Source organism: Pan troglodytes, chromosome 15 (assembly GCF_028858775.2).
Source record: "Pan troglodytes isolate AG18354 chromosome 15, NHGRI_mPanTro3-v2.0_pri, whole genome shotgun sequence".
NCBI classification, from domain to species: domain Eukaryota; kingdom Metazoa; phylum Chordata; class Mammalia; order Primates; family Hominidae; genus Pan; species Pan troglodytes.
In genome coordinates, this window is record NC_072413.2 from 85,854,217 (window position 1) to 85,880,437 (window position 26,221).

Here is a 26,221-nt window from a genome sequence, read left to right on the forward strand (position 1 = left end):
TCCTGGAGAAAAGCGTTTATCACCTGAGATGCACCATTTGGAAAAGAAAACAGGAGAATGTATTTTTAAACCACAAATTTCCACCATGTTCACCCCTCGCATAAATAAGCAGCCCTAGACTTTGCAAGAAATATTAAAGTTCATTTAAATTGCAAATCTGACCTTATTAAAATGGCTTTCTCAAAGAGCCATAAACAAATAGAGAGAGTTGGTAATACTGCCAAACAAAAGAATACATTGTCAACCAGTTCTGTAATTAAAGTGGTAAAACAGAATTTTCACGGCTCTGAATGACTCAGAGATGGACGAAGAAAACATGTTATGACAATAACTTAAGGTGGGGAGAATGTATCCATCTGGAAGTTCCCTTCAATAAATGTCTCAGTACAATTACTCTTTGAAACTCAATAAAAACTCTTATGAACAGCTTGGAAATGTTATTATATTGTTGCTAATTTAATGTGTTTTGAATGCTTTTCCTTCAACTACCACCTTCCCTCTTATTGTTGGAAGCACAAGCATTAAGATTTACTATGTTTGCGGTAAGCATAAAAATGAAACAATTAAGAATAAGCTTAAATCTGTGAATGGCTCAAAAGAGCTGATAAATTTCAAAATTAAAAGCCAAACAAATAGGCTGGGCTGATTACTGAGTTTATGGGAAATCCATACCTGAAGGTATATTTAAATCAGTGGATTGTCACCAAGCAAATGGTTTCCTTTTACTTAGAAAAATAATCCAAAGTGCAGAAGGCCACACAAATCAGATGGGGTTTAGATGGATCTTAACTTGGATTTAGCTGAGTTTAGAAACTGTGGATTTACGGCTAAGTAAGTGCTTCCACAAAGATCCAGGGAAGAGTGATGAGTTTTAAAAAAAGACAAAGTGAAGATGGAGATGGACCACAAACAATTCAAGCTCTCCACTGACTTGATATGAGATCATCAAAAACACAATAACTGCTTTACACTTCATTATGTTCTATTTAGATGTGATTTTTGGTTTATTCATGGATTCATTCAACAAATGTTTATAGAACACGTACTGTGTAATAGACACAGAGCTAGGTACTAAAGATGTAATAGGAATAAAACAGACACTATTCCTGCCCTCACAAAATTGAAGACTAGTTTAATACATTCTGTTTCAGAAAGCAGGATAAGTTCCAACTCATTTTTGAAACATTGCTACTACTATTCAACATAGTATTGGAAGTTCTGGCTAGGGCAATCAGGCAAGAGAAAGAAATAAAGGGTATTCAATTAGGAAAACAGGTTTTCTTCTAGGGTTTTCATGGTTTTAGGTATTACATGTAAGTCTTTAATCCACCTTGAGTTAAATTGTTTGCAGATGACATGATTGTATATTTATAAAACCCCGTCACCTCAGCTTAAACATCTCCTTAAGCTGATAAGCAACTTCGGCAAAGTCTCAGGATACAAAATCAATGTGCAAAAATCACAAGCATTCCTATACACCAATAACAGACAAACAGAGAGCCAAATCATGAGTGAACTCCCATTCCCAATTGCTACAAAGAGAATAAAATAGCTAGGAATCCAACTTACAAGGGATGTGAAGGACCTCTTCAAGGAGAACAACAAACCACGGCTCAACGAAAAAAAAAGAGGACACAAACAAATGGAAGAACATTCCATGCACATGGATAGGAAGAATCAATATCATGAAAATGGCCATACTGCCCAAAGTAATTTATAGATTCAATGCCATCCCCATCAAGCTACCAATGACTTTCTTCACAGAATTAGAAAAAAACTACTTTAAATTTTATATGGAACCACAGAAGAGCCTGCATAGCCAAGACAATCCTAAGCCAAAAGAACAAAACTGGAGGCATCACGCTACCTGACTTCAAACTATACTACACGGCTACAGTAACCAAAACAGCATGGTACTGGTACAAAAACAGATATATAGACCAATAGAACAGAACAGAGGCCTCAGAAATAATACTACACATATACAACCATCTGATCTTTGACAAACCTGACAAAAACAAGCAATGGGGAAAGGATTCCCTATTTAATAAATGGTGCTGGGAAAACTGGCTAGCAATATGCAGAAAGCTGAAACTGGATCCCTTCCTTACACCTTATACAAAATTTAACTCAAGATGGATTAAAGACTTAAATGTAAGACCTAAAACCATAAAAAACCCTAGAAGAAAACCTAGGCAATACCATTCAGGACATAGGCATGGGCAAGGACTTCATGACTAAAACACCAAAAGCAATGGCAACAAAAGCCATAATAGACAAATGGGATCTAATTAAACTAAAGAGCTTCTGCACAGCAAAAGAAACTGTCAGCAGAGTGAACAACCAACCTACAGAATGGGAGAAAAATTTTGCACTCTCTCCATCTGACAATGGGCTAATATCCAGAATCTACAAAGAACTTAAATTTAAAAGAAAAAAACAACCCCATCAAAAAATGGGTGAAGGATATGAACAGACACTTCTCAAAAGAAGACATTTATGCAGCCAACAAACATGAAAAAAAGCTCATCATCACTGGTCATTAAAGTAATGCAAATCAAAACCACAATGAGATACCATCTCACGCCAGTTAGAATGGCGATCATTAAAAATTCAGGAAACAACATATGCTGGAGAGGATGTGGAGAAATAAGAACGCTTTTACACTGTTGGTGGGAGGGTAAATTGGTTCAACCATTGTGGGAGACAGTGTGGCGACTCCTCAAGGATCTAGAACTAGAAATACCGTTTGACCCAGCAATCCCATTACTGGATATATACCCAAAGGAGTAAAAATCATTCTACTATAAAGACACATGCACAAGTATGTTTATTGCAGCACTGTTTACAATAACAAAGTCATGGAACCCACCCAAATGCCCATCAGTATGAGACTGGATAATGAAAATGTGGCACATATACACCATGGAACACTATGCAGCCATAAAAAAAGGATGAGTTCATGTCCTTTGCAGGGACATGGATGAAACTGGAAACCATCATTCTCAGCAAAGGAACACAAGAAGAGAAAACCAAACACTGCATGTTCTCACTCATAAGTGGCAGTTGAACAATGTGAACACATGGGCACAGGGAGGGGAACATCACCCACTGGGACCTGTCAGGGGGTGGGGGGTTAGGAGAAATACCTAATGTAAATGATGAGTTGATGGGTGCAGCAAACCCACCATGGCACATGTATACCTATGTAACAAACCTGCACGTTGTGCACATGTACCCCAGAACTTAAAGTATAATTTTAAAATGTTTAAAATAAGCTTTTGATGCTTAAGTTTGTCATGCCTCTAAAAGGTGATGAGGTAGGTCTGTTTGTATGTGTGTGTGCACGTGTGCATATGCATCTATATTTTGAAGGCATTTTATTTTTCATATGTATTCTCTAAGATATTAATGATTCCAAGTCCCTTTTGCAGGGAGGAGTTTGTACCTCAGACAAGCTGTAATTCAACCCACAGACTTACATCTCTTGAAAAACCACTGCATTTGCCCACCAGCTCTTGGTAAACAGACCTGCTCCCTGAAGGATGCCATTTGCCAACTTCCTATGTTGTCCCAGAATAAAGAGTATATGAGGCCTGTGTTAGTCCATTTTGAATTGCTATAAAGGAGTACCTGAGACCAGCTAATCTATAAAGAAAAGAGACTTATTTGGCTCACAGTTCTTCAGGCTATACAAGCATAACACCAGCATCTGCCTGGCTTCTGGTGAGGCCTCAGGAAGCTTTTACTCATGGTGGAAGGCTGACGGGGAGCAGGCATGTCATGTGGCTGACAAAAGAGGGAGCAAGAGAAGTGTGAGGCCCTTTTAAACACCCTTCTCTCATGTGAACTAATAGAGCAAGAGCTTCCTCAGTACTGTGGGGGTGGCACCAAGCCCTTCATGAGGGATCTACCCTTAGGACCCAAACAACTCCCACTAGGCCCCACCTCCAACACTAAGGATCACATTTCAACATGAAATTTGGAGGAGACAATCATCCAAACCATATCAAGGTCAAAATTCTAACATCAAGTTCAAACTTTACAATATACAGTCCTAAGTCAACTTAGATATGTTCCTTAACCTCTCTGTGTCTCGAGTGCTTTATCTGAAGCGAGAAAAATAACTCCTATCCCCTGTGGTTTTTAGAAGAATAAATGAGATAATGCAGGAGAAAGCTTGAGTAAACTGCAATCTGTAGCTGCTGTTGCTGCACCTACTACTTTCACAAACTATCAGAGTTACCACGACTACTACCACTACCTCCAATACTATAAGTGTCATAACAGAATCCATAAGAAACCTTATGAAATGCTCAACTAAATTAGCCCTGAGAACTTTAAACGAGTTCATTTGCAGGAGCAGCCAACTCTCTGACAGTCAGTGCAACTGGAAATTATACAGGTCAACTGGAAATTCATGACAGATCTATAATCCAATGTACCCTATCAGAGCAGGAGGACAATGACTCTTCAAATCACCCAGCTGTAGGTACATGGCTTCTGAGAGTAGCCTCAGATTAGGCCAGGGTTGCAATCAGGTCACATAGCAGAATGAATCTTAAGTGTGTCTGTCTTACACCAGCACATGTAAAGAAAAATCGACGCTTTGAAATTCCTCAGTTTTTGGAATATCTGCCTCCATTCATGTGGAGTTGAGCTTTTATTGCCTTATCCCACTCAGTTCAATAATCAAACACTAATTGAGCACCTTCTTTGAACCATGATAGGGAATTAAGTTTTATTATAGGTGCCACAGGGACCCACTGGAGAGTTAACATGTACACATATGTACCAAGCACATCATGCATTCAATTATCCTTAGTTCCCACAAAATTAAAGATTTGAATACAACAAGGCTACTAAAACAGAAATAGGAAATAGAAAAAGAAGCAAACCCTAAGGCCAATAAACTTACTGAATTTGAGCATTTCACTTTGTTACATATACAAGCAATTCAGAGCAAGGAATGCATGGTAGTTCTTGTCATTTTTTCTCTCTGTAACACCAGGAGAAAAAGAAAGTTTCACATGACTAATGACTAAAATGCCCCCAGATTCCTCATTCAGAAAGGACCATTTTCTATGTTTGAAATGTAATGAAAAAAATATCCATCAATGCTAAGCGCTTGAGTGTGGCTGTTTCCAACTAATAAATCACAAACCTTGATCAATCAGTTGATCCCAAAGCCTGACCTGGGAGATAGCTGCACTCCTCCATTTTTCCAGTCTCTCCCCCAATTTCTGCACAGTCCTAGGCCTCTCAGACAATTGTCACTGTAGAGAAGTATGGGTGGGGATGAGCTCCCACTTCAATATCTTCAGCTATTTCTATATCTACACACATCTATGGCCCACAGTAATATTACTACATCAAATTACTATCAAATTGTAGCCACCACCCCACCTTAACAATGCCACAACTCTCTCCTCTTAACCCAACCAAATAATGTCAAGACTCAAGGAAACTGAAAGGAACGCACCATTAGAGAAGGTTAAGGAAACTATTTGAACATAATTCCAAGCAACCTGGGGATTAGCATTCAAGTTAGGGGAAACTGTCTCTGCTGTAGCTTGCCCAAGAACTGTGGGAAGAATAATCTAAGTTAATGATGGGAGGAGGTGTCTGAAAAGATGTCAAGCCCTCCTTGGGCATCAGTTACCCTGGTAAACAGTCTATCCTATTTTCTTCACTGAGGTTATGCATGTTCCCTTCCGCCTACTAATTCCAACTCAGGAAATAAAATCAAGAGACTGGAACTGAGCAAAAACAAGAAGCAAACTTGATTTAAGCTTCAATTTTCCATGTAACACAGCTTGAAAATAGCAAGCTGTATGACTCCTTGTGGGGATAATAAACAATGCAATGCATTTCTCTGAAGGCTTCGAAAAGGGCTCAGCACTCGGCTCTATGTTCTAGAAATTGTGAAGAAAACACCCTTCCCATCCATGCCATTTTACTCGAACTTATGTAACTTCCTGGAAATGCCTACTAAGCAATACCTAAAGGAAAAGGCTGTGGTCTAGTCTGAAAGTTAGTTGGATAAGCAAGTATCTATCACCTGCAGTATGCATTGTCAGATGCCAGGCAAGGTTGAATTTACAGAAGAACCTGAAACATTCTTCTCCCTAAAGAAGTTAGTTAAGGGTGGAGAAGCAGCATCTGCACACATAAATACAGAGATTGAAAGAGATGGGTGAAGAATCCAACGCTGGAACATCACACAAGGTCTATGTGCCATAAAAACAAAGATGGTCAGGAAAGAAGGAGGGGAACAGGGAAGGCATCATACATGGGCCAGGCAAAGTCTGGGCAGGCTCAGAAGAATGGGTAGTGTTCTGCTGGTGGGATTCCAGGCACTATTTGAGGGCTACTGAACACTGTGCTGTGGATTTGTGATCTATCTACTGTCACGCAGAGTTAGTCTTAGATTTCCGGATCCCAGACACATGCTATTTGTCTGCCCAAGAACCTGTCCAGATCTGTCTCTGGACCACAAAATTCCTACTGACTCAAAAACCTCAGGGTGAGTAGAAATGGGCACACTCCAGCAAATGGGGAATGTGTAAACTGGGAAAAATTATAGGAGACAGTGAGAGCAGGAGAGTTGGTAATTGGGCAGGATGTTTCTAAAACCTCAAAAATATGTCTTTTTCAACTCCATATACCACTCGGAAGAATTTATGTTAGGGAAAATATAAGGCTGTGCATGATGATGTAGCTTTATTTTTGAATATAAAATGAAAATTTGGAAGCAACCAAAACAACTAAGAACTGGAAACCAGTTAAAGAAAATTCTGCTACATTGATATAATAAGGTACTATTTAGCTATTAAAACGGAAACAGGCAAATGTTCATTGGCATGAAAAGATGTTCATGACAGCCAGGCGCAGTGGCTCACGCCTGTAATCCCAGCACTTTGGGAGGCCGAGGCAGTCAGATCACCTGAGATCAGGAGTTCGAGACCAGCCTGGCAAATAGAGATATTTTTGTCTCTAGAAAAATATAAAAATTAGCCACGTGTGGTGGCTCACACCTGTAACCCCAGCTACTCGGGAGACTGAGGCAGGAGAATCACTTGAACCCAGAAGGTGGAGGTTGCAGTGAGCTGAGATCATGCCATTGAGCTTCAGGTTGGGCAACTGAGTGAGACTCTGTCTCAAAAAAAAAAAAAGGAAAAGAAAATATGTTCATGACATGTTAAGCATATTATAAATTTTTATGTATGAGATGATTTTAATTTTGTAATAAAAAAGTGTATGAAACACAGACACACACCCCTCACACACCTCACTACTATATATCCTTGTGTATCTATCTCTAATTGTAGACATAATAAATCACCAGAGTAGTTATATCTGGATGGTAGGATTAGGGATGCATCTTATTTTCTAATTTTCTGCATTTTTTAATTTGCATATGACTCACATATATTGCTTTGGATATTAAAAAATGTCAAAAAAATCAAACTCTTCAGGGAAAATAGTAAATGAAACAAGTCTAAGAGCCACAGCAATGGACTCACCATATGATCCTGGGGGGCCACAAGTTGATGTATGACTGTCTTTCAAGCACAACCCCAAGCAAAAAGTGCAGCAGAAAAAACACATGCATTTCGATTATCATTCAGTTGGCTTGGCCATTTTATCCAAGGCTTACCGAAGATGGCCTGGAAAATAAAGTTTGCAGCCATGGGAACTCAGCAGTCTTGACTGTCCTCGAGTTATTGCTGATGAATCAGATAGAGATGAGAACAGGAGACACACAGCAGGTCCAGTCATACATGAAGGCAGCAAGGGGAAGCTTGTATTTGTCCGACTTTAAGAGAGCTTGAATTGCTCCACTTATTCTCTGTGTGAACAAGTAGGGCCTGAGCAGATAATGGCAAGGCCCTTTGCAACCTGGTTGGAGCCTTCTCAGCGGGATGAAGAAGCACCCTCAGAAAAGTGGCACTGTTAGTACACAACTTAATAACAGCTTTTAGGCGGATGACAGGAAGCACATTGAAACTACATTACCCGCTGCATAGGGAAAGAAATAAACAGTTTATTAACTGGTGGAGAAAATGATTATAGAGTAAATAAAAATGACTCAGGGAAGTGGAGATGAGGATGTATTAAGGAAGAAAGAAAGATGTTTCAACCCAAGAGAGTACACAGAAGGAGGTGGAGAAAGGGCAGGCAGCTGACAAGGATGGAGACAGGATACGCTGGCTCTGAATACAATGTGAAAACTCACTCATGGTTTTCTTAATACAACGGCAGGCAAGGCAGGAAATAAAATAGAGCCCATTCATGCACACATTGTCAGGAAATGCAGAAATTAAGAGTCCTGGCATGGCCCAGCACAGGAATAGATGAATGCCTTTACAAGAAAGAATCTACAGAGGGTTAGAAAAACGCATGAGGCTGACCACTCAGAGAAGCTAAAAGCCTATTTGCCTGCTATGGAACTGGGGAATGTAACCCACAACCAGGTGGAGAAATAGCCCCCCTGGAGCCCAGCTACCTGTCAATGGCTTGGAGCACTGAGGGCTTGCTTTTCTTTTGCATGTGCTTCCATGAATTTCTACTAGTCTGGAAGAAATTCTCTAGAGAATTCCTGAAATTCACCTCAAAGACACTGCTTCCCCTCTGCCAAGGGCTCATTATTGCTTTGGGCAGATGGGTGTACAAACTCCTACACTATGTGACATATCCCCAAGTAAGCACTTACCTAAGTCTTTGTTGGTAAATGTAATGATACTCATGCCCAAGCTGCGTTTCCCTCCAGCATTTCTCTCCTTCATTTGGGGGACACCTTGCTTTCTGTACTTCTCTGTACTTTCTCTACTTTTGCCAATGCCTAACTTATAATTCCCTCATCTCCTCAACACTCTTCTGCAACCACCAACCTTTGATAGGGAATTAGCCTGTGAATTAGTGAGAAGACAGGTAGTTTCAACAGGGAGTATCATCCCTATTTAAACCTGTCTTCTCACTAATTCACAGAATACATCCAAGTGGCATTTCCTCTCAGGACACTTCTGTGCCAGCCCCTCCCTGACTCTGAGGAGGGTTCGCCAGTGACCTTCATAAGGTCTTTGCATTACCAGACTGGCAGCTCCTTGAAGTCATGGATTGGGCCTTTGTCCACTTTCACATCTGTCCACCAAGCCTAGAGGCTGGGGCTTAGATGATGCTCAATAAACGTTTGCCAAATGAAAGAGTGATTGAGCATCGACATGGTTTCCTCTCAGGCCACGTTTTCCCTCTCAGGGAAAGGGAGAATGGCTGAGCTATCTTCTTGCACTGGTAGCCTCCAACTCTTCCAGAGTCAGTAGGTATATTTCATCTCCACCCCCTTGCTATTAATTATCTGCTTCAGTTGGATTGAGTGCTTACAGAGGCAAGGCCTGGCCTTGGCACAGTGGGTCTGAAATGCCTTGCACTTTAGAAGTTTATAATATAATCCTAAATGTATGACTCACAGTACTCATACAGAGCTTAAACATTAGCTCTTACTAGTGTTTTTTTTTTATTTTTTTAGTAGAAGCTAATATTTAACAACTGTTACTAACACCCTGTGTGTCAAGCTTCCTTGACTCCCCGTTGGACCTTGCCAGCCATCATGATCATTGTGGTCTCCTGGTTTCAAATGGTTAAGCCCTGCTCCTAACCTCTAACACTTCAGTGTTCCTTCAAAAACGGAGTATCTGTAAAAATTATTTTCCCCAAATGTGCAACATTATCATTCCCTTTTCCAGGTAAGAAAGCTAAGGCCCATAGACATGATAGAACTCACAAGAAGGTATGTGGTTAGTCAATACTGAACAAGTATCAGAACCAGTGTCTTTTCAAAATAACAGAATGCCACTCTAACTAAAAGTCCTCTTCCAATTCTTTCCTTGTGAATCCTTTTAAACATTGAAAAGAAAATCTCCAAAAACCAGTGCAATAGCTGCCACAAGACAGAGTAGTTGGTGGTAAGAGCCAAGCTAGTGGCCCAAGTAATAACAGCTCTGTGTTCTGACACTGGAGAAATAATTTTGGGCAAGGGATGCAGCTGGTCTCTTTATAAACTAGTTTATGAACTCCGCACTTGGTGTTACATTGTCAGGAGGAGAAAGAAGGACTTCAAATTGCTTCAGAAGGAAACAGATCAATGCTGAGTCCCTGGGAATGGTATTTGATTTGCTGCATCTTCACAAAAAGAAATGCCCACATGAAGAGTTGTTATCCCTGGGTATTGAAAGGACTTCTTAGGCAGAACTCACACAGCTGAAGAGCAAGCTTGAATGCTTGAGCAAGCTGCCATCAAGCAACTATTTGAGAGGATATAAAGCAAATGTGGCATTTTATCACCTCCTGGCATGACCACAACCCTCCTAGCCAATGAACACATTTCACTCTGCTGCTTTATATTAACAGAAGGAACAAATGATTTGACCTATTGCTATTAAAGCAAGACTCCAACGAAACAGCATGTTCAGTCATGGGCATAAACAAGGCTCTGCATATACCTCCTGTTGTGTTAGTTTGGGTTCTTCAAGAAGTAGATGCCAAAATGGGACTGGACATAAAAGAGATTTATTGGGGAAAATGTCCATGAGGGAAAACGGAAAGGAAGCAGGTGAAGGCTGAGAAAGCTGTCATAACACAATGCAGGTCTGACACTTTTGAAGGAGGATTTAGGTGAAATGTCCTCAACTGCCATGCAGCCTAAGGAAGTTTCCATCAGGCTGTTAGGAAGTCCTTGAGCCAGAGTTGCCCACCAGAGGAGTTCTACATCTTGCAGTAATAGGACTGTATCTGTGTCCCAGCTGTGCTTGACTATTGGTTGAGAACAGCCCAGAGAAAGCATGGAGAAATGACAACTAAGGCAGTCTATGGAGACTGTGGGCCACTGTGAGCCAGAGTTTATCTAGGATATGATTTATTAACTGCCCCCCTTAGGCCCTCTCTCTAACAAGGGGCCAGGGTCTCTGGGTAACATTGTCAACTCAGACCATATGTCTAATTGTCCTCAAAATGTCTAGATCTACCACTTTCCCCACTCTACAGTCATTCAAGCAAATGGCCCCAGGATCCTTTAGGAAAGAGCTAGAGAAATCATCATGGTGAATACTTACTATGGTCAAATGGTTCTAGATCTGAAAATTGACTCAGATCTGGAAACTTCGAAAAAGACTGGGACTTTTTCTCAGGTGAGCACATTTGGCCTCTTTCTTCTGCATTTCTGCCATGTTGTTCTTGTTGATGATGATGGTCTTAGGTAGCATCCTTGCTGGTTTCTGATGTATTTTGCCCTAGAAATGCCAAGTTATTTACCAGCTCCCCCTGTGGCTGCCCCTCAGACCTTGCTATGGTCACTGTGGCTTGCTGGCTTCCAGGGATTAAGCACTGTACCCTGAACTTCAGGGTTCCATCAAGACCATGGAGATTAGTAAGCCCATCTCTGTGGCCATCTCTCTTGCCATCATTCTTGGCTTACATAGGAACCACCACCCAACTTCTTAGTGATGTTGGCACTCATCTTGCTGGCACTTTCTTGATGACTTTGGTGAAAAGTGTGACCTTTTTATCCTCCCAAGGAACAAGTCATTTGGTAGGTTGTCTGCCCTTACATAACTCACACCTATACGCGTTCCAGCAAACCTGCCTCCTTCAGCCTCTTTATTTCTTCTCCAACCTACTACCAGGGAAGCTCAGACATTTGACTTTGCTCAACATTGATAATTATTTTCTGTAGGATTCTATGAGCTATACTAGCTATACTGGCCATGAATTCGCTCCTGGGGTTCTAACCAGTCTTTTCTGTGCCCCTAAGAAAGTCAATGAATTTCTCTGCTCAGCTAGTCTTATATTCTGACCCCTCAATTAAATATCTTTAAAGCTCAACCCCAGGAATATTTCTCTGGCTCCTGACAGTAACTTTTAGCTAATTCTTGCCACTTTTTTGGGATGTAATGTTTTTGCTCTCTCATTAGGCTCAGCATGTCCCCAACCAGATTATGATTAGACTTAGCCTTAGTTATCAGCCTGACAGTCAAAGTGTGGAGGCAGCTTTTGGGAGGGGGAGGCTGGTTGCCTTGTGAAAGAAGGGCCTAGCAGGCACTGTCAGCACAGAGAATGGATCACCTCTGCGAGTTCTGAGAGTTCAGGAGGGATATCTGCAGAGCCAACATTCTCAAGAGCACCCATTGAGATGGTCTCATCCCACATTTCAGGGTCTCAGGTTTTCCCATCAAGGATCTGACCTCAGCAAGAAAAGACCTACCTTGATTGAGCATTCAGCACCTCTGGAGCTTGCATGTCTGACTCTTTCAGAGCTTCAGTCTGATGCTCAGCTGTGTCCACTCCTCCCACACAGGAGATAAAGAACTCTTTTGTAAAGTATCAGGGAAGCATTCTAGCACTCACACTTAATGTTTAACTCCCTGTTAATGGCCTTCAATTTCTCATCCCCTTGCAGGGCATCAATGCAACTTAGCAGCTAACGCTTCTGTCTTTGTAGGCATTATCCCCTATGTCTTTCAACTACCTGAGCCATCACACATGCAAGGGAATTCCTCTCCAACAGGTGGTCTTGTCAGATCACTTTAGTGAAACTTCTAGCAACTGGGCCACCTCCTTGTGCCAGGGACTAGCGATGCCTGACAATCCACTCAGAATGACATCCCATTGCTCGTCGGGCAGGGAGACAGTCAGTCCCAGAACCCCATCTTACTGCCTGTTTCTTGAGATCACTCCTGGTGCCACTTGTGTCAGTTCAGATTTACCAACAGGCAGCTATCAAGACAGGATTAAATGTGCAAGAGATTTATTGGGAAAATGACTATGAGGAAAATGGGGGTGGTGGGGGGCAGGCAGAGAAGCAGGGAAAGTTATCAGACTGAAGGACAGGTCTTATCTGCCCTGTGAAGGAGAGAGAGAAAGAAGGGGATTTAAGAGGGAAGTCTCAGATCAGACTGCAATGCAGCTCTGAAAAACTTCAACCAGGCCAAGAGGGAGTCTCAAGCCAAAGTAACCCATTATTAGTCATTGCCTGAGGTCAGTCATTGCCTGGAGCAGTCCATGGAAAGTAAGGCTCTGTATGAAGTCGGTGGTAGATTTAGAGAGGCTTTAGTCATTGAGTTTCTCTGCAGCATCAACTCTGAATAGTACATCGTGGATGGTCACCAAACCTATCTGCTACAGAGATTTAATAGAAAATATAGGAAAGTTCCATGATCAAGCAGAAAACCAGGGGATAACCAAAACTAAAACCAGGCAAAGAAGATACTGGTTCTCATTAAAGGGACTGCTAAAAACATCTACCCCTTGTGGTAGGCAGAGTTCTAAGATGACTCATTCTTGTGTAATCTTCTCCCCCTGAGTGTAGGTGGAACCTGTGAATATGATATCACTCCCTGTGACTAAGTTGCATTATATGGCAAAAGGCATTCTTGCAGATGCAATTAAGGCTACCAGTAGACTCCGGGTTAATCTAAAGGGAGATATCTGAGTGGGCCTAACCTAATCATTGTCCAGGTGGGCCAGAGAATTTTCTCAGTCTGCAGCAGAAAAGAGAGTAATTAAAGGTATGAAGGAGATTCATCCACTGTGATGATGTGAGCAGTCTTGTGACAAGGTCCGTGGCAAGGAACTGCAAGCAGCCTCCAGTAGCTGAGAACAGCCTCCAGTAGGCAGCCTGCAAATGGGGACTTCAGTCCTACGCCACAAAGAACTGAATTCTATCAATGACCTGAGTGAGCTTAGACGCAGATTCTTCCCCAGAGCCTCAGGGGAGATTGCAACCACCTTGAGACACCTTGAATGTGAGACCCTGGGCAGAGAAGCCAGTGAAGCCACATTGAACTTCTAATCTAAGAAACTATGGGATAATAAATTGGTATTGTTTTAGGGCACTATGTTTATGGTAGTTTGTTACAGAGGAATGGAAAATTAACACAACCCTTCTTCCTTCCTCCCCAAAACACATCAATTAGTTATGTAGGATGATTGAATAAATAAGACAGAGAGATAGATTGTGCATGGGACAATGCTCTCAAAAGCTTGTGTCCTCAAATAAATAGCTCAAGCTGTCTTAGAACTTAGTTTCTTCTTCTTCCTCTTTTTCTTCTTCTTCCTCTTGTTCTTCTTCCATCTTCTTCCTTATTCTTCTTCCATCTTCTTCCTTCTTCCTTCTTCTTCCTTCTTCTTCTTCCATCTTCTTCTTCCTTCTTCCTTCTTCTTTCTTCCTTCTTCCTTCTTCTTTCTTCCTTCTTCCTTCTTCTTTCTTCTTTCTTCTTTCTTTTTTCTTTCTTCTTCTTCTTTCAAACAGAGTCTTGCTCTGTTGCCCAGGCTGGAGTACAATGGCACAATCTTGGCTCACTGCAATCTCTGCCTCGTGGGTTCAAGTGATTCTCATGCCTCAACCTCCCAAGTAGCTGGAATGACAGGCATGCACGATCAAGCCTGGCTAATTTTTGTATTTTTAGTAGAGGCAGGTTTTTGCCATGTTGGCCAGGCTGGTCTCAAATGCCTGGCCTCCAGCAATTCACCCACCTTGGCCTCCTGAAGTGTTGGGATTACAGGTGTGAGCCACCATGCACAGCCCCTAGATTTTTTTATATGCAAAAGGTGAGTATGAACCAAAGCAAAAGAATCTATCTTAATAACTCACCTCTATATATTTTTCCAATTCTAAGATCACTAAGACTCTGCTATTCTCATGATGGCATAACTTAATAGATCCCATTTATTATTTTATTATTTATGAAACCCCCTTTCCTAATGTGTATTCATAACAAAAATCACCTTTCTTAAGTTTTTATCTTTGTACCTAGCATATGTATCAATTCATTTAAAACTCACCAAAATCCTGTAATGAATAAATCCCATAAGAGAAAAACCATTCATTCTTACACTTTAACTCATTTGTTCACAAGTATTTATTGAGCATTTACTATGTGCTGGGTACTGTTCTAGGCCCTAGGGATACAACAGTAAATAAGGTTTTTAAACAATCTTTTCACTTCCATGAAGATTATTCTAGCAGGAAAGCCAGACAATAAATGAATAAACAAGTAAATGAATAAGACAGTTTCAGATTTAATTAACGCTAAGAGGGGAATAAAAGAAGGTAATAGGATAGTGAGGGGCCGAGGTAGAGGATGGCCACTTTAGGCAGAGAGAGACTTGATTCATGAAAAGATACTATAACCCAAAGTCCCAAGGAAACTGCATTCCAAACAGAAGCTATCACAAGGACATGTGTGAAGACCTGCAGCAGGAAAGGGCCAGGCACACTCACAAACCAGGACCAACGTAAAACTCAGGCTCAGAGGAGCTGAAGAAGTTACCCAGGGTTATTCAGCCAGTAATTTGTAAAACTGGGATTCAAATGTAGGTCTAGGTCCTGCATTCAAACACAGGGATATCTGTGGGATAGGTCCTGACCCTGGGGTAATACACACAAAGCTCTTCAGCAATGGTTTGTATATTAGTCTGTCTTCATGCTGTTAATAAAGACATACTAGAGACTGGGTAATTTATAAAGGAAAGAGGTTTAACGGACTCACAGTTTCACATGGCTGGGGAGGCCTCACAGTCATGGCAGAAGGCAAAGGAGAAGCAAAGTCACATCTTACATGGTGGTAGGCAAAAGAGCTTGTGCAGGGGAACTCCCATTTATAAAACCATTGGATCTCATGAGACTTATTCACTGTCACGAGAATAGCACAGGAAACACCCGCCCACATGATTCAATTACCTCCCACCAGGTCCCTCCATGACATATGGGAATTATGGGAGCTACAGTTCAAGATGAGATTTGGTGGGGACACAGCCAAACCGTATCAGTTGGGAAACTATGGTCCACAGACCAGATTCAGCCCAACAACTGGGCTTGTATGGCCCACGTGCCAAGAATGGCTTTTCTATTTTAACAATGGTTGAAAAAGTCAAAAAAAAAAAAAACAATATTACATGACTTGTGAAAATCATATGAAATTCAAATTTTAACATTCATAAATAAAGTTTTATTGGTACATAGCCACACCCCTCTGTTCAGGAATTGTCTATGGTGACTTTTGGGATGCAACCTCAGAATAGAATAGTTATGATGGAGGCCATAAGATCCATAAAGCCTAGTATATTTGTTACTGGCTCATTACAGAAAATGTCTGAAGACCCCCTGCTCTGTATCCCCTTATCACACCACCTAAATGAGTAGGAAATATTGTCAACAGTGAACCACTATGGCTTCTGCCATAAAACCTAATGGAAGGAGGTCTAGAAGCCAAGTTTTCCCACTGCTGAAGCTTACAGGCAGGTAAGAGTAGCTGAAGATCAATAAAAAGGGGTTCCTCTCTCTTTGTTCTGTGTTTAGAGTTATTTATGCTACTTTGATTATTATTACTGTATCTTCAGACCCAAAGATGAAATTAGGAGAAGAGAGAAGTAGGATCACAGAACTAGAGAAGAAAATGCACAAGATAAAAAGAGACGTGATCACACTTCAGAAATGGGGGGAGACGAGGCACAATGTTTGTGAGCACAAGGGAGAGAGTTAGAAAACACAGCATTTTCAACGATTCCTTGGGGACCCTCTGAGAGATGACGTGAAATCACACAAATGGCAGGGGATCCTGCCCTCACTACTCATTACTAGTGAGCACAATCATTTTAATGACACTAAACCCCAATTTTCTCAACTGTAATATCTTAAAGGAGGGGTCATTCCTATAAGGTGAGGTGCTCCTACTATTTATTGTCATAACACACTATACATTTACAGGATGGCACATTTAAGTAGATATCCATGTGCCTATTTTCCTCACCAGCTCTGTGTGCTTACCTGGAAAACCCAGCACTTTACCTAGTATCTGCTCATCAGTAGGCAGGTGATAAATATTAGCTGAATGAATACATGAATAAATGAAGGCTATGACAAATTACATGTGTATGAAATTAGATGTAAGTGAAAGCACCTAGCCCAGGACCTAGAACATTCAAAAACTCTAAGAAATAACTTCTTTCATCTATGAAGAAGCAAAATCAACTTGCTCCTCCATTTGCTAGCTGTTGCAATTTCACAAGCTTGTCATGCTAAATACCAAAATGCCACCTGCTGAAGTTTCATAAACCCCAGGGAAAAGGATAGAGTCAAAAGCTGTTTCCTTGATAAATTACCCTGGGTGTTTCTTTCAAAAGCTGTTTGCAGATGACATAATCATACATAAAAATAGACTTGTATTCTTGGGCTACCATTCTCAGATACAATGACTTATTTCCTGGAGAAAATTGAAGAGGGAAAATATGTGTCATTCTTTACTGCAATTCCTCATGGAGAACAGACAGTCTCCTTTTTGTTGTTGTTGTTCTTTTATTTTTAACGATAAAGATGTTGAACACAATGATCAAAAATCTGTAGCTTGCAGCGTCGTCTCAGTGTAGGGCAGCTGAAAGTATAAGTGCAGCCACTAAAAGATATTTCAAAATAACTCCTGTTCTCCATGTGCATTTCCAGACCCCCTGTAGACCATGGCAAACTTCTTTAAAATCCCCCTCTACCTCCTCGTATCCACATCCTTTTCCAATTGCAGCTGCTCCCACAGCCTACATGGCTGAGACAGGAGGTACGTGGTTTGTACTTGCTTTAAAGGACACAAGAAAGTCCTGAACGACTAGGGACTTATCTTCCCACTTACCCGCTGGGAGACACTGGGAAGCTATGTAACTTTCCCAAGCCCCAGTTTTCTCATCTACAAAATGGGGGTGGCAGTAGCACAGAACTCTTGTAAGAAAGATGTATTAATAAAAAGCATTTAATACATGGCACTTACTAACTAGGGGTTTATTATTGTCATTACAAGTTATAGTAATGATGTGATTTTAGAAGCAGTCTCATGTCCTCCAGAAATTGCTATCATTGATTGAGGGCTTATGATGTGCTAAGCACTGTTCTAAATGGATTGCTTTTTTATTTTTTTCCATTTTCTGGGTTATCCTTACAATAGTCCTAAGAGAGAAGAAGGCTTATAAATCCCTCTTTACAGATAAGGAAACTTGCCCAACATTACTCCATGGGTGACCAGAAAGCAGAGCTGGGATTTGAACCAGGCTGTCTGGCTCCAGAATGTGACCATTAGCCTGGACAGCTCACCTGTGAATCACCGTGATGATTTCACAATCCAGACACATTCACGGAGACACGAACATCCAATCAGGAAGGAAAGAATGTTTTAGCATTAATAACAGATTTCCTTTTCAAGTTTTTACAGTATTTTTCTCTGATTTCCAAGAAAGTTAGCTCCTCTCCTTTGACAATTTGGTCACATTTCATATATTTTTAATAAATGGTCACTTTACATAAAGAGGAAAAAAGAATTATTACAAATTACTTTGTGTATTCCAACATAATACAATTATGTAAAAACCAAATGCTAAGAAAAGGCACAGAATGAAACACTGAAAGAAAATACTTCAAAAGTTGATAATAATCATCTTTTAAAAGTGATTCCTGATCTAGTTCTCTTTTCAAATTGTCTGTCTTCTCCTATATATACATCACTTTTTTGCAGGAAAAATATTATTTCATAGAATGAATATCACTCATTTTATCAGTTTTTTTGCAGAAATCAGCATTTCCCTTATTATCTGAACCCTACAGCAGAGGCCAATTGTGCTTGTTTAAACACTTCGAAGTTCCCTTAAACACATAAGAAATTAACATTTTCTCCTATTTAAATTCAATAGGCTATTCTCTTCCACTTTTCATATGTGCTAGTTTAAGCCTAACATTTAGAAACTGCTTAAAACTGTTTCTGTGAATGGAAGCCTGCCAAAACATAAAAGTTTATTTTCTGTCTGATTTTATGCCACTGGGCTATTTTGCCCTCTCTTGTCCAGGTATTCTACAAAATTTTTTCATATTTTTACTAACCATTACCATGGTGCTAAATTCTATAAAAACATCAAACTGATAATAAAGACAAATAAACTACATTAAATATCATTCTGCATCAGACCTAAAAGCTGGCCAACTCACTGCACTTCCAAAGCTTTAAACAATCGTTTTCTAAAATGTGCCAAGCATGGTGCTAGGTACTTTCTCAAACAGTTAATATTCTGAGAAGCCTGTTGTATTAGTCAGGGCTCTCCAGACAAATAGAACCAACAGGATATATGGAAGGAGAGAGAAATTTGTTTTAAGGAATTGACCCACACAATTGTAGGGGTACAAGTTCAAAATCTGCAGGGTAGGCTAGCAGGCTGGAGACCCAGGAAGAGTTGCAGTTTGAGTCCAAAAGCAGCCTACTGGCAGAATTCCTTCTTGCACAGGGGAAGGCCAGTCGTCAGTCTCCATTCTATCAAGGCCTCCAATTGATGGGATGATGAGGTCCACTCACATCACGGAGGGTAATCTGCTTTACTCAAAGTCCACCAATTTAAACGTTAATCTCACCCAAAACAACACCTTCATAGGAACACCTGGAATAATGTTAAACCAGATAGCTGGGCACGGTGGCCCACCCAAGTTGGACGCATAAAATTAATCACCACACCTGTGATGCCAGCCAAGGTTAATAAGTGAGCCTCAAAGCAACTTCACCTCTCCTTACTAAACTCTCATAGAGTTGCCATTTGTTAATATTTTCAAAAGCCCCTGTTTAATCTGCTTTTCTCAGAATAAAATTCCTGAACGTAAAATTCAAGCATTTGAAAAGAAAGCTGTCAACAGTAAAATACAGAAAAATCTCATTAGCTAAATGAATTCTGCCCAAGATCAGTCATTTTTTTAGAATCCTGAATTATTATTCAAAGATATACTAGATTATTAAGTACTGCTACATGTTTTAGCTAAAACAGAATCACTGCAAATTAGCAAGCCAATGTCCTTCTTTCTGAATCTGCTTTAACAATCAGATTTAAATGATCAGTAAATAGCACATTGATTATTGATATGGAAATAGATGCCAAATGAATTTTTAAATAATATGTTCTTGGGGGAGGTCAAGCCTGGCTCATGCAGTCTAGCATTTGTTATTAATGAATGTAATTTATCAAGCCCAAGTTTGGCTTGGAGTAGATTCTACATTAATGATGTCCAAATTATTATGGTTCTTCTAAGTAGTTATTCAAAATGGCAGTGTTTGTCTAACAATTTCACAAGGCTTTGAGTTTTTTGGTTTTTTTTTTTTTTTTTTTTACTTTTTAAGACACAATACTTTCCATTAATGTAATTCCAGAGAAGAGGTTGGAAAATGTCCCTTGTCTTCCACAGTGAGAGATGCTGCTTTTAGTGTGGTCAATAGAAGCCCGGAAAGGAGGAATATTTCAGAAGAACATATAAGCGAATGCCTAGCACAGGCCCTGAATAAATGCCTGCTGGATCAGACTCTGAGTCTCATACAAGGACAAGCTGAGGAACAATTTGCAGGTCGATTCAAGTGCAATACTGTTTCCTGATGGGCTCCAGAGAGACAGGACACATTAGGTAGGTTTATCAACGGGGGAGTGAAGAGTTATTCCAACAATAAAACTAGATTGATGGAGTCTCCTTCTAATTCGTTACTAAAATTCCAAAATTCCTCCACAAACATGACTTTGTTCATGTGTAGTTTTGAGGTCTCCCTTTTTTATCATCAGAGAGATAGTCAAATAAACATTTTTTTGAAATCCTCTAGTGCATTTTACATAGGGGACCTGTCCAGTCTTACTGCTGCTTCTCTTTGACATGTCACCATGCTTACTGCTTCTATCTGATGGCCACTCATCTTCCCTTTAAGATTCTGTTTTTTAAAAAGCTTCAAATTAGCCAGGCACGGTGGCTCACACCTGTAATCCCAGCACTTTGGGAGGCCAAGGCAAGAGGATCACTTCAGCTCAGGAGTGAACAACATGGTGGGCAACATGGTGAAACCCTGTCTCTACAAAAAATGCTTCCATCTTAAATGGAAGATGAGTAGCCATCAGATAGAAGCAGTAAGCATGGTGACACGTAAAGAGAAGCAGCAGTAAGACTGGACAGGTCCCCTATGTAAAATGCACTAGAAGATTCCAAAAAAATTTTTATTTGACTATCTCTCTGATGATAAAAAAGGGAGACCTCAAAACTACACATGAACAAAGTCATGTTTGTGGAAGAATTAGCTGGGCATGGTGGCACATGCCTATAGTCTCAGCTACTCAGGAGGCTGAGGTGGGAGGATCACTTGAGCCCTGGAAGTCAAGACTGCAGTGAGTCAAGATCACACCACTGCACTCCAGCCTGGGTGATAGAGTGAGACTCTGTCTCAAAAATAAAGAAATAAATAAGTCTCCAAATAAATAGCATGTAACATAATCTTTGTAGGTGATTAAGCTCATCGCAATTTCAGCGTACCCATTCTTCATCCTTTTTGCCTGTAGCCACATTATGTGATGATTCACCTTGCATCCTCCCCATAACTTGTGTTGGCCGAGAACCTGGGATTCTGGTTGCTAAGAGAAGGATCTAGAAAAACTGAGGGTGTGGCTTGAAACCCTCTGCCGTGATTCCACCTCTGGATAGGGATCAAAGCTGAACACCTTTGAACATATGGACCAGACATTTATATTTGTTCAGAAAGGTCCCAAAATTCAGGAGCAAGTATTTCCTGGGTCCCTCTGAGGTGAGGAGCAGAAACCTCAATAAGCCTTAATAAGTGGGTTTGGAGGCCAGGAAAGCTTGGTTTCCAGCACCTGCTTTGGCACTTAGCAGAACAGATTTCTTTTTTTCTTTTCTTTTCTTTTCTTTTTTTTTTTTTTTTTTTTTTTGAGATGAAGTCTTGCTCTGTTGCCCAAGTTGGAGTGCAGTGGCATGATCTCTGCTCACTGAAACCTCCGCCTCCCAGGTTCAAGCGCTTCTTCTGCCTCAGCCTCCCAAGTAGCTAGGATTATAGGTGTGTGCCACCACGCCTGGCTGGTTTTTTTTTTTTGTTTTTTTTTTTTTCAGTAGAGACAGGGTTTTGCCACGTTGGCCAGGCTGGTCTTGAACTCCTGACCTCAGGTGATCCACCCACCTCGGCCTCCCAAAATGCTGGGATTACAGACATGAGCTACCATGCCCAGCCCAGACAAGGTTTCTTAAGCAAATTGGAGCCTCAGTTTCCTCACTTGTAAAATAGGATAACTAATTCCACATGCCTCAAAGACATAACTAGAAATAACGTGAACAAGTCACTGAGCACAGTGGCCATCACATAGCAGGCACTCTGTAAACGCTGGCTTCTAAATATGAGAAAAAGAAAGCAGGTTGGCTATAGAATTGAGATAGTTTGAAACAATTGAAACAATGACTATAGGTCTAGATATCAAAAAGAAAATAAATAACTTATTTCCCATATAGACACAGCTTTTTCATAAGAAGTTTAACACATGCACTTCCGGTTTTAATAAAGAGGAGAAAAACAGCTATTCAAACTACATGCCCATGAATTCAGCTCTGCTCAGCTTAGCCACAGCCATGATGACTCAGAAAGGCCAGGGCCCCTAGGGGGGCTTTCTGCACAAGAAGCATGGAGAAAGATGCACATGTTCTCCCAAGCAGGGGACAGAGGGGTCTGGAGATCCCTGTTAATGCTGGTGCCAAGGCTCAGTTCTTCACAGTTTTCTTTCAGGGCACCCACCTCTCTACTTTAACTGATGTTCCTTCACTCCACAAGGGATTGCTAAAGAGCCCTAGCAACTCAGTACCATGTCACACTAAAAGATTTCCAGCAAGAGAGCTAAGAACGTTAACGACCATGCCTACTTGAGCCTCTGCTGATCATCAGGATACACACGCCTGCCCACCTACTTCTGACATCATAGCTAAAAGAATCATCTGGCAAAGGATCTCCCAAGAGGGAAGTTTCCTGCACACTCTCAAATGCTGGACAGTTGATTATGCAGAGGTGAATGCTGAAATTTGTTTGATATATTTATGGCACCTACTTGTGTGATGCCTTCAAAGAATGCGATGAGCAAATGCCACAGGCTTCCTCAAAAATGCATGATGGACTCAATAAATAATTTTCTATTTATTTGACATGTATTGGCTTCCCAGAGGCTTACAGTATATGAAAGACAGGCCACCTGAATTTGAAACAGTATCCTATTGACGTAGTTTGAGTTATTGCTTAAAAATAGTTTTAGCTATGTTCTATCCCCCCAATGCAAGTCAAATAAAAGAAATGGGTATGGAGGAACTACACACCTGGATTTTGGCAAGTGCTTGAGGATTGATGGAGAAAAATATCAATTTCTTCCTTGTGAGACAGAGAAGCAGCATTGCAGAAGGGAACTGCTCTTCCAGAAGTCTGACCTTCCATCTTGTAGGAAGGGTCCCACTCCTCTAAAGGTTTAATGGCATCCAATTCGTTTGGGGTGAATTTAACACACTGTATCATCCAGTACATAAAGGCTCTATTTTGATATAGGTGACGGTTATGCAATGGATGAGTAACATCACTTCAGAACACACATCAGGTTTTTCCATTGGAACCACCTGCACCAATAGTTAACATAAAATTCTGAAGAGGAAGCACCAGGCAGAGGCATAGATGTGCTTCCTCTTGACATCTTGTACCAATATGCTACGACCAATTGAGGAAGCCGTACCTCATCTTCAAATGGCTGAGCTTTCTACTGCAGCTCTTAAAAAACACTATTTGTAATTGTAACCAGATTGTCCCTCCACCAAACACACCATAGAATCTGGTAATAAAGGTAATGTTCTTCTATAAAACAACGGTTTCATAAATGATCAGAGCCTGGCCCAGGGTCCTAAACACTTACCTACCCCTTAAAGTGTTGAATTAGATTAAAGTGCTATGGACACTTTAATCTAACATAACTGATGTAATGTTTCAAAATCATAAATGCAGGAGGAGGGATATTAAAGCTGGATCATGGAGAGAATGGAATAATGCAATAAAAGCTGGCTCAAATGGTGAGTCTGTGATACTTGATTTATTGTTTTAATATAATGCTGTAAAGGCCATGCTTGAATATACAGCAGTGTTTTATTTATCTAATAGTCGTGATCCTAACAATGGGTGTTTAACAATGGCTTTAGACTGAGATGGTGGCACACACAAATGAAGCTGGTTTCAGGATGCTCCCCAAGAAAGGTAACACAGCAGGAGGGAGGAGAGATTAAGAGGCTGTGTTTCAGGGGTACCTGAAAGACCCTCTGAAAATATAATTCCTCACCTCTCCAGCATAGCTCCACAGCATTAAGAACTGCCCCAGCCCTACAAAGCTCAGGAAATTGGACATAAGATGAAGGTCCTGGAGAAAAATCACAGCCCACAGGACTGAACTGAACTGACGACTCTGGGTCCTCTCTGAAGCTACCTCCACCAGAGGGGGAAAGAGGGTCACAGGAACGGAGGAAGAGATCAGCACCTATGGGTGCCCTGTCTCCCTGAAGACCCAGCTCCCCATTCCTGAAATATGCCAAAGACAATGCTATGAACCACAAAGCTGAAGTTCAACTTCATTCTGGGGATATTTTCAAGTTGTTCTATATTGAGAAATTAGGAATTGGGCTTGATATACTGAGTGACATCCTTCTTTTTTACAAAAATCAAAATCTACCATCCACGAGCTATTTCCACCATCAGCCTGACCAATGGTGGGGTCCTTCACTGCTTCCTCAGCAGCATAACACGGTGCCTAGGAGAAGTTCTGGGTCCAAACCCTCTTCTATTCCCTACAAGTCTTGTGACCTCATGCTGATTAGTGGCAACTCTCTAAGCCTTAGCTTCTTCATCCTTACAATGAGATTAAGAATAGTGCCCACTTCATAGAGGATTAAATAAAATACTATATATATAAGTAGCAATGTTGGAACAAGAGTGGCTCAGGATTTACAATCAAAATTCAATGCTTCGCTTTAAAATCGATTCAGTGGGAGAAATTTTTGCTTTGCACTTGGTAGAAGTCCTGTATGAAGCATGGCTCACAACTCAAGGGCCTCAGATAATAAAAAGTCCTCCAGTCACACCTCAAATGCAGCCTCAACTCAGAAATGTAAAGGGCCAGTTCCAGCAAATAATCACATGACTTGACTTCAAATCTTCTCCCTTCCCCAAGCCAGGATCCATTCCACAGTGAACCTGATTTTCCTAGAAGGTCCTCTTGGGCAGAGCCCTTTCAAAATGACCCCAGACACAACATTGCAGCCACAATACACACTTCTAACTCAACATTCATATACTCTGGCCTGCTTCCCCACTTCCTCCTCCCTCACTACTCTCCTTCCCTCTTCCTTCACACTCTTCCTTTGCAGACCCAATCTCAATGTGCCCTCAAAATGTCAGCACACAGCACCCTCCAAGTAGTCTCACTGAAGTCCCTCACTGGAGGAGAGGAGGGGAAGGAATTTGGCAGCAGCTCTTCACAAAGAAATCCTTTTCACAAATCCATTCTTTCTATTATTTTATATCCTCTTGGTGGCTTTTCATGCCTTGTAACCCCTGTTCCTTTGAAAATCTGCCATTTGTTCTGGGATCTCCTTTAGAATTTCATATCTACAGTATCCTGCTACTGCTGTTGAAATTTTCAGTTTGCCTCCTATCACATGTGTACAGAGTAATTAGCACATGTCTGGCATTCAGTAAGCTTCTAATAAATCCCAGAGTTATAAAAATTATTAAAATAATATTAGTAAATCAATGAGTGCTTAGTTTAAAAAGACTATTTTTAAATATATTAATAAATCCAGAGTAATAATGCCAATACTAAATGACAGTACATAGAAAGCATAATAATGTCAAGTTTTAAACACTAATCAGGGCATGTCTTCTCCTTGCTTAAAGCCCTCCAATGGCTTCCCACTGCACTTAGAATGAAAATCTCCTCCTCGTCATTCTCACCCTGGCCCCTGCCCACTTCTCCTACCACTCACTTTTTCCTGTATTTCCTCTAACCTCATTGGGCTTTTTATACTGTTATTTCTCCAACACCTCAAGCTCTTTCCCATCTCCAAGTCTTTGCCCTCCCTGCTCCCACTCACTTAAACACTCCTCCCTGATCTTTGCTCTCACTTAGATCCCAGCCCAGAGAGGTCCAACCTGACCACCCAGTTGGAACAGATTTTGATGCCCCAACCCAATCTCAGGTAAACAACCTCATTCTTATGAAATATTCTCTTCATAGTATGTATCACAATCTGAAAAATCTTCTCAATTTTTCCGTTTGCTAATGTTATGGACTGAATGTTCATGCCTCCCTCAAATTCCTATGT

At 40.8% G+C, this 26,221-nt stretch overlaps 1 long non-coding RNA gene across 1 annotated transcript in view; it reads right to left on the minus strand.

The window, feature by feature from the left end:
- LOC134808307 (uncharacterized) overlaps positions 1-26,221 on the minus strand; it is a 48,572-nt gene that overhangs the window by 11,792 nt on the left and 10,559 nt on the right. The window lies entirely within an intron of this gene.